The 10000-nt window shown below is 29.4% G+C and overlaps 2 long non-coding RNA genes across 3 annotated transcripts in view; one reads left to right on the top strand and one right to left on the bottom strand.

The window, feature by feature from the left end:
- Positions 1–7016, bottom strand: part of LOC145261216 (uncharacterized) — a 44252-nt gene extending 37236 nt beyond the window's left edge. The window contains exon 1 of the long non-coding RNA XR_013864427.1: positions 6662–7016. This is a non-coding gene — a long non-coding RNA (uncharacterized LOC145261216). The remainder of the gene's footprint in view (positions 1–6661) is intronic.
- Positions 6991–10000, top strand: part of LOC145261215 (uncharacterized) — a 915235-nt gene continuing 912225 nt past the window's right edge. For both annotated transcript variants that reach the window (XR_013864423.1, XR_013864426.1), the window contains exon 1: positions 6991–10000. This exon is cut by the window's right edge and continues 586 nt beyond it. This is a non-coding gene — a long non-coding RNA (uncharacterized LOC145261215).

Here is a 10000-nt window from a genome sequence, read left to right as displayed (position 1 = left end):
GCGTTTGTAATTAACGTTTCTATTTAGAACACAACTAAGCATGGTACTTTACTTTTGCATTTTAAACTTTAATTTAGCCCATTATATATAATAATACTTTTATAAAATCAAAAGCAAGTTCTCTGCAGTGCAATGTAGACTACAATATATCGTGACTAAATCACTACTGGAAGGCATATGAGCCTTCTTCCCGGTGCACTGCGATTGTTCGTCAACAAGCACATTTGATTAAAAAATGGGCGATATATACTATTAAAACACCAGCGTTCGTTAGATCACAGAGTTAAGCAACGATCAGTCTTTCCAATACGACTTGGGTTACTATTTGTGAATACTACAGGTTGTATGTGCCAGCCGGGCCTATGAATTTCCAGATTGGTATCTGGGGAGGGGGCGTTTAATTGCTAAAGTTTTGGTACGACATGTATTTATGAGAAGGAACATTCTGATGTAAAACCCGAGGTTTAATGTATGTTCTGTATTGTGGCAGGTATTGCACCGACTGTGGTTAGCAGTTGCACTAAAAAGTGTAGCTAGTCCTGCACAAAGATTTATGACTATTAAAAAAACAAAAAACAACAAAACCCCCTGCGTGGATTTCTGAACATATTAGTTGTAGGGTGGAGCGCATACCTCGTAATTGACGAGGGAGTTTAGCACGTATACACATATATAGAAAATATACAGTGTGACCCGGATATAAGAGCCATCTTCTCCAGCCCCTACAACTCACTTATATGCGCGTTATACTTATATCCAATTTTCTTATATTCAGGTTAGACTGCACATTAACATACTCTTATTTGGGAGCAGAAAAAATCTCTCTTATATCTAGTTTTGCTTATATTCGGGTATTTTATATCCGGGTCACACTGTATTATATATATGCGGGTTTTTCTTTTACATATAATTATCCGCTGACACGTGTTTCGTCGTCTAAGACTCATAAGATTGGCTGAATCTAGGGAGATTCGAAATCGGAGTCACCTGGTAAGAAGCCTAAACTCGTACCACTGGACCATCTCGCACGACTGTTTGATATATCGCGATTTACTTTGCTGGTATACACACAGGAGGATGCAAAAGTAGGTATACAGTGGTCAAAAAAAGAAGAAACGTATAAAGTTTAAGGCATTTATAATACAGACAAACAAATGTTGCATAAACAAGTAATAATTAGCACGTATAATAAGAAACACATGTAATAGGAAGCCCTATTTCCGCAGGTATTCAAATTGCTTGCCGTCAACGTTAACACATTCCTCTAATCGAGAACGAATACTCATGCACACTCTAGAACAAAGATCTTTATCATCATATATCATATATATATATATATATATGTGTGTGTGTGTGTGTTTGTGTGCGTGTGTGTGTGTGTGTGTGTGTGTGTAAGGGATGTGAAGTAGGGGGTGATAGATTTGCCCAAGAATCTGCCTCTTTTACTCTTTGTTTTAAAAATATCCTTTTCGGAAGAATGTTTATATATAGCTCTACGTAATCACACCTATTGAGCTTTTCATAACTGCAATACTCAGAGCAGAGCACCTTTAAATATATTTTACTGACACTTTGAGACCCTGTCTATTACACATTATATATATATATATATATATATATATATATATATATATATATACTAGCGAAAGTACCCGTCGTTAACTGGGTTACAAAACAGCCTACAGAGAATGGACTTTGATGTATGAAAGTATGATAGGTTATGAAAAGGAAAGGTTGTAAAGAGATAGCTTTGAATTCGGGAGTATCAAAACCAAAGCAAAATATGATGAAAGTAAAAATAAAATAGATAAGCCCCATAATTTATTATACCATACCGGTTCACACTGGTTATGTAATCAGTTTTTTAAAATAGTCAACCATATACGAGCCTATTTGTGACCAGACACACACACACACACACACACACACACGCACACATTCAGCTTTTTATTATATATATATATATATATATATATATATATATATATATAATTTTTGTGTGTTTTTAAATTCATATTAAAAACCTTTTTTTCCTATTTATTGAAAAGGAACATACAACTTTGTTATACATGGTCGTGAAATCGCATTCATCTGCAAAAGATCTCGCTAATTTGCATATTCTTTTCAACGTTCATTTTAATGCCTATTATTTTTTTTCGGGTTTCTTATCGAGTGACTATCTTTAGTTAACTATTACGCATAATTATATTCGTGCAGATATTCTACATGATTTATGCTTGCGTAATATTTACGTAAATACGTTATATTAGACACAAGCTTCTTTCTGTATATATTTTGATATGCGCATATATATATATATATATATATATATATATATATATATATTCAGGCAAACATTATTAAAAACAACAGAGATACCTTGCTTAAAATTTTTTTTTTCATTTTTTCGATCTTTCGTAAATTTTTTTAACTTCAAGATGGAAGGTATTTACAAATGTTCCATGATTCACACGAGCGCTTTTGATTCTTTCTTGAATCATATATATATATATATATATACATATATATATATATATATATATTTATATATATATATTTATATATATATATATTTATATATATATTTATATATATATATATATATATATATGTGTGTGTGTGTGTGTGTGTGTGTGTGTGTGTGTGTGTGTGTGTGTGTGTGTGTGTAGGCACCGCCAAAAATGGCCGCAAAATCAAGTTGTTGTTGTTTTTTAAAACGAAATTACATTTATTAAAATCCATCATTTCTGAGTTACTTTTTTTTTCCAGAAAGATAAAACCCTGAATTTTATCATATAGAAAACAGAATAATGTAAAACTTTTTCTACTATTTTTAATTAAATTTTAAATGTTAAATTTTCCCAAAAAGTTAACAATTGACATTTTTTGTCTTGCACAAAAAACGTACTTAAATATTTAAAAAAAAAAGTTTTTGAAATAATTAATTTATTTATTTATTGTCTAACTAAGATTTAGGATGATTTTATAAGAGAATATTCAAAAATATTATAATATAAGTACCTGAATTTCAAATAATTCCAATTATTCATATAGGTAACTAGATATTTCGCGTCAATGTAGAGTCTAGATCGACTCTGCTTACGTTTGCGTTTTATAAGAAGAAAACTATGGAAGACCAAACAGGCCCAAAAAACTTATTTTTCAGTGATGAAAATTTCAATGTATTATTAAGCTGAGGCTGGCCAGTACCAGATGGGTGACCATTTGTATGAGTTTGATGTTTAATGTGTATGTCTGTAGGGGCCAGGCTCCCCAAAATGGGGGGGGGGCAATTTAAAGCAGAATAAAAAAAATTATTTCAGCGCGTTTGGTCCACCGTAGTCGAAAGGCGGCAAACGTTTTCAAACGGGATCGAAAAAAATGATGCTATTTTTAACACAAAGGGCACAATATTTATCGAATTTTTTTTTTGTATCGATTATTAAAAGTATGCCCTGTTTAATAATGGTCATGCATTATTCGGCTCGCTAAAAAAAAAATTGTTAATTTATTTATCAAAGATTTTAAAATGGCTTTTTTCGTATAAATATTAAAAAAAATTTTTTTGTCTTGCTTAACTTAAATTAATTATTTTACTTAACACATTCACCGAATTTCACACTTCAAAACTCAAAAGCGGGATAATTAAACACCATCGAAGTTCTGATATTCAGACGTCAAAATAAGGTATGCAAACAATTTTTTTTAATCTAAAATTCTGTCCCTTACAACAACACCATATGTTGTGTTCAGTTTCAGATGATTATTTTAAGCATATTTGTACCCCCTCAAAACAAGGGGGTTTTGTAAGCAAATATATATATATATATATATATATATATATATATATATATATATATATATATATATATATATATATAAATATCGTTTATGAAAAATAAGTACACCGTTATTAAGTTCATTTTTCTCTTAATAATCGCTGATAATTTCGTATTGATCGGATAATTACCTGATTTTTGGTAGATTTTTAAAAAGACGGTCCGTCAAAAAGTACTCACCTGCCCCCCCAAGTTTTGGCGGCGCATATATATATATATATATATATATATATATATATATATATATATATATATATTAAATTTGCGAAACAACCAAAGAACTTAGAACTAAGGAGAGGTTGTTTAACAAAATATTTAGACATGAAACTTAATATTTAGGGTATTCGAACCCATACGAAACGTTATATTTGGGTGTTAAACGGGGGAAATCAGGTCAAATGTGTGACAATTAAGAAGAAAAATGAAATGTATTAGGTACTTATGCCTGAAGATCCGAGCTGGGATGAAACGCGGAATATTCTGCGTAGCTTAATTGCCATATATATTTTTATAACTTGCTACCATGCTCAACCATGTATTGAGCACTGTTGAAGTAAATACTTAAATTTTACACATAGCATATATATATATATATATATATATATACATGCATATCTATTAATATATATGCATATATGTATGCATACATATATTCATACATGCATATCTATAAATATACATATATATATATACACACACATGCATATATATTAATATATATGCATATATGTATACATACATATATACATGCATGCATATCTATAAATATATATATACACACACATGCATATCTATTAATATATATGCATATATGTATACATACATGTATACATACATGCATATCTATAAATATATATATATATGTGTGTTTATATATATATGTGTGTGTGTGTGTGTGTGTGTGTGTGTGTGTGTGTGTGTGTGTGTGTGTGTTTCTTTGATAGACTCTCCCGACGATTTGCAAATATAAGCCAAAAAAACTTAGTTGCTCAGAAATCCAAACTGATGATTTGATAATCTCATTAACACACCGGTTCTCCCCAGATCTGGAAGTTAAGCAACATTGGGCCTGGTAAGTACCAGATATTAGATTTAAGCAAACTTGGATCACCAGAGGTTCAATATATATATATATATATATATATATATATATATATACATATATATATATGTTATTGTTGTTTTTTTCAAACGATAAATACGGTTAATATTGGCTCCGCCTCGAAGCTCATTTTTTTTCCTTTTTATTTACTTAGAAAGTCGCCGTTTAATTTGTTTGGACGTATATAACATTTTTATTTATTTATTATTTTTTAAACAGTAATCTCCGTACACGCGTGTTTCGAGATAATTACCTCTCGTCAGCGTAGCTCAACTGTTTCTAGGGATCGAACTCGAACGTGTTTACCACAGTCTGGTGTACGTAGATTACTGTTTAAAAAAAGAAAAAATAAATATATATATATATATATATATATATATATATATATAGTTTAGTTAGTTAGTTAGTAACTTGATTAATTGGTACGCCGTGCCACAGCTTGGCCTTAGAAGAGGCTAGACACAAAGTCTACAAAAAGTATTCATCAGTATATATATATATATATATATATATATATATATATATATATATATATATTTTTTTTTTTTTTCTGGTTTTCTGTTTTATACAGTGCTAGGTCGAACTACCATCTCAATATCATTGAGGCGTTAGTTATTAACAACTCTCGACCTAGCCTGTGTAGACAAAAGATTCTGAAACATCAGTTGGAGATATTCATTGATTTAAAACCACCTGAACAGTGAGATTTTTTTTTTCCACTGTTCTTCCAACTGAAACCAAAAATTCCCTTTTTCCCTCATTCGTTTTCTTAGTTTTTAATTTATCATTTTGACGTTTCCTCTTAAAGGGTCAGACGATAAGGCCTTAAGGAAAATCTTAATAATTTCACCTGCCCATTTCTTGTTTTTTGGTATTTGAATTAAATTATGTTTCCTTTGAAATTTCTCCTTCCTTTTTGCTGTACCAAAAATTTATTTATATATATATATATATATATATATATATATATATATATATATATATATATATATAACTGCTATTCACCCAAATAAATCCATGTTACGACGTTGATAGGTGACTGATATATAAGCGCAGAGGCTTATCAACGTGCTTGTTCATATTCTTCCGCAATATTCTATATTGTATGCCGTATTATTACGAAGTTTAATTTGCATTATATTTCAATTCCTCTATGTTAGTAAACAGTTATAATTTGAAATCCATTTCGTATAAAACACGTCGATACTTTAACCCTATCACTAAGTTTATGTTCATATAGCAAAAAAAAAAAATATATTTCTAAAAGAAAACATAAAAAAAAAATAATAAAATTAGTAATAATCAGAAACAACTAGATTAGTTAGTAAGTTAGCAACTTGATTCATTGGTATGGCCTGCCACAGCTTGGGCTTAGAAGAGGCTAGATACAAGATCGGGTGAAATTTTGGTAAAAGAGAAACAGTGCAATAGAAGTGAACCCTGGCCTACAAAAATGATTTAACAGCCTAATAAGCAATAAACGAACTCCTTCTAATGAAATCAAGAAAAGAAGACCAGACAGAACCACACCTATGCCAGATAAGAATAAGAGCAAGCCCATTCTAGGCCGGATTGAAACTGATGGGGACACAGCACTTTTGGGAGTTAACCGCTTCAGTATAACCAAAAGTATTTTCACCGAAATTCAATATGAGAGAAACTTTTCTTTCTTTTTTTTTTGTTTTTCCACCCATTAGAATCAAGTCTGGGAGAAACTCACTGCGTGTATTCTCAGTCCGTTCTCGTGTTACTCCCGAAAGTTTGGAGTAGCATTTTCCCGCTCGAGGCGCGTATTTTGATGAACAAATTTTATGAAGTTTCGTTCCTGTTTGTGTCCCTTTTATTGTGGAGATTATCCGAGCCGCCGATTAGATTCTTCGCGTTCACACACCGCAACTTTGCCCCTCACGAACATGCACGCTCCTGAATCAGAAATAAAAAAAATAAAAAAATAAAATAAAAATGAAATCCTTCGCACACTTGCGATCCGTGCCTCTGTGTTTGTCCCTCCTTGCAGTTCCGACCAAAGACGTAGCGATCTCTTCCCTCTACAAAATACCGCTACTACTATTACTAATACTGCCGCTACCCCCCCCCTCAGCTTTTATCTCAACTCTTACTTTAGCTACTATTGTTTCGGCTATTGTAATAAAATGCCGACTCCCAACCCGGGTATCGGTTATAGTAGCTGTGATAGTCTCCGAATTGGAAGTAAAAATATAGCTACCACGGCGACTATTACAATTATTACGTGTTTGTGATAAGGCGTGCACGCGTACGCCCGCTAATTAAAAACAAAACAAGAAAAAAGTACAAAAAATATACATATTTATATACTTATATCTATATTACATACTAATATATATATATATATTTATATAAGTAAGTATATATACAAATATTTATACACAAACGAAAAAAAAAACTATTTAAAGAAAGAAAAAATAACTTATTCGTTCAGAGTATTCGACGGAATTACCAAATTGTTTATAACAATCACACAAAAAATATATCAACAACAAATATATGTATATGTTTATACACTTATATAAATAAATAAATATATTTATATTTATATACATATATATTTATTTATTCATGTATACGTTTTTGGCTTACATAAAATAAACCATATATACGCACCAGCTCTACTACGAACTACATTAGTACTGAGCACTATTGGAACGGATATATACCAACTTCTTACATAATAATAATAATAATTCTAAACTCATCCTTAATATATATATATATATATTTATATATATATATATATCTATATTTATATATATATATATATATATTTATATATATGCATGTATGTATGTATGTATGTATGTATGTATGTATGTACGTATGTATGTATGTATAAGTGTATGATCACAGAAAAAAAACATACACTTGAATATTGAATAAGTATTCATTCAAAATTCATTTAAAAAAAAACCCGGTGTATATAAAGAAAAAAATACTATTTGTTTAAGAGTATCATTCAACGCGGTTCATTTCTTTTCTAACAAGAAAGGTATCTCTTCTTTGTTATTTAATTTACAGTTATATTTTATACTTTTTTTAAAGAAAAAAAAAATTATTTAAGACTTATGTAATTGCACGCAATAACCCCTCGAAATAATGCATACATTTATTTAATGATTTATTTTTAAAAGGAAAAAAAAATAACAGACCCAGCTGAATTCCACCCTAAAAAAAACAAAAACAAAAAAAAAACGACAAAAAAGTACGCCGCATAATATCCGTAAAACCTATATCCACCGCTTGCTTGCCTTAACTTTTGTTGAAAAAAAAGATTGGTAATTTCAATCAGGTAAAATTGTTTATTTAAATTTATTTTTTATGTCAGTTTTTAATTTTTTTTTATTGCTGTTGTTGCAGTGAAGGTTCGATTGAATTCTGCCTAACAGCTGAATACTGTAAATCGTTCACATTTTATAGAGAACGTTTTTGTAATACCTGTTTATATAATAATAATAATAATAATAATAATAATAATAATAATAATAATAACAACAATAATAATAATAATAATAATATATATATACATATATATATTAAAATTAATAAACACACATCCATATATATATATATATATATATATATATATATATATATATATATATACAATATACACGCATATATACATGTATACATACGTGTGTATATATATATGTTGACATAATATATATGTAACACACATATCTATAGACATAAAAGACCAATACTAAAACAAAACAAAAGTAATCACCCTTAAAACTCGTATAGTATTTTTCCAAATATACACGCAAAATATCCTGCCTATCAACGAAGATCAATTATATTACCGTTGATACATATTTTCAATATATCAACCAATCCATCGATCCAGCTATCAACCTATCAGCTTCAATATTCTTACAGTGAATCTCTGTGATAATAATCTCTACCGATATGATTGAGTATATATTTATGTTATTTGATATCTGAATATATATATAGGTATATATTTACACTTATATATATATATCGACATCTGATGCACGCATACATGAACACTTGTATATGTATACATGTAAATCCGTCCCGTGTGTGTAAATATGTATATAGACCTGTGTGTAAATATGTATGGGTATAGATATTGATATGCTCTGTTGGACATATTAAAACCCGACAGTATATAAATACATCCACACATACACACACACATATATATAATTATATATCTATATCTTTATTTCTTTTTCTCTATCTATATAACTGTATATATATAACGATATATATATATATATATATATATATATACACAGAGAGATAGAGGGATAGATAGATAGATCTATAGATAGATAGATTATTAATAATATAATTGCATATTCTTGCAGCTTACTATTAAAGAAAAAGTTCATATATATATATATATATATATATGTATAAATATTTATTATATATATATACTATATGAGAAAGGGCATAGCGATCAGCAATGCTTTATTTATATAGAATCTGACGGCATTCTATTTTTATGACGCAAGGATTCGTAAAAGAATTGTTCATACCTGTGTTTATATTCTAAGACGTTAGATAACAGTTTTGTTAAACGAACACGTACTCGATATATTCATTGGAAATATGACTTAATATCTATTCATAAATAACACAATATATATATATATATGCATGTAAGGAATGTATAATAACACGTAAGTTGTTGATACATTAGTAGATATAATATTAATATGAAGAATGGTCAAATCTCGTATAATATTCATTCGCTGTGTAGTAATTTTGCAAAGACGATTACTTAAAAAGGTCAACCATTGATGACCCTAAATCAACAAGTTCCCTATAAACTTTAGCGATCTTCCTATCCAACAACGTACCTGTTCGGAAAGCTATCGATTTGTGATACAAACTAGACATGTTTAATACTCTCTTACGTTCTTGTAATAAACACACATGCTATATCGCTGATACCTAGGTGTGTGTATACACACATATATACGGATATGCGTATATACATGGACATATATTACTCGTAGATGTACATTCGAAGACAACTATAGCAGCT

This window comes from Euprymna scolopes, chromosome 37 (assembly GCF_053919585.1).
Source record: "Euprymna scolopes isolate OS-2025 chromosome 37, ASM5391958v1, whole genome shotgun sequence".
In the NCBI taxonomy this organism is placed as follows: Eukaryota; Metazoa; Mollusca; class Cephalopoda; order Sepiida; family Sepiolidae; genus Euprymna; species Euprymna scolopes.
Note: the sequence above shows the minus strand (reverse complement) of the source record. Positions and strands in the feature narration are given on the sequence as shown.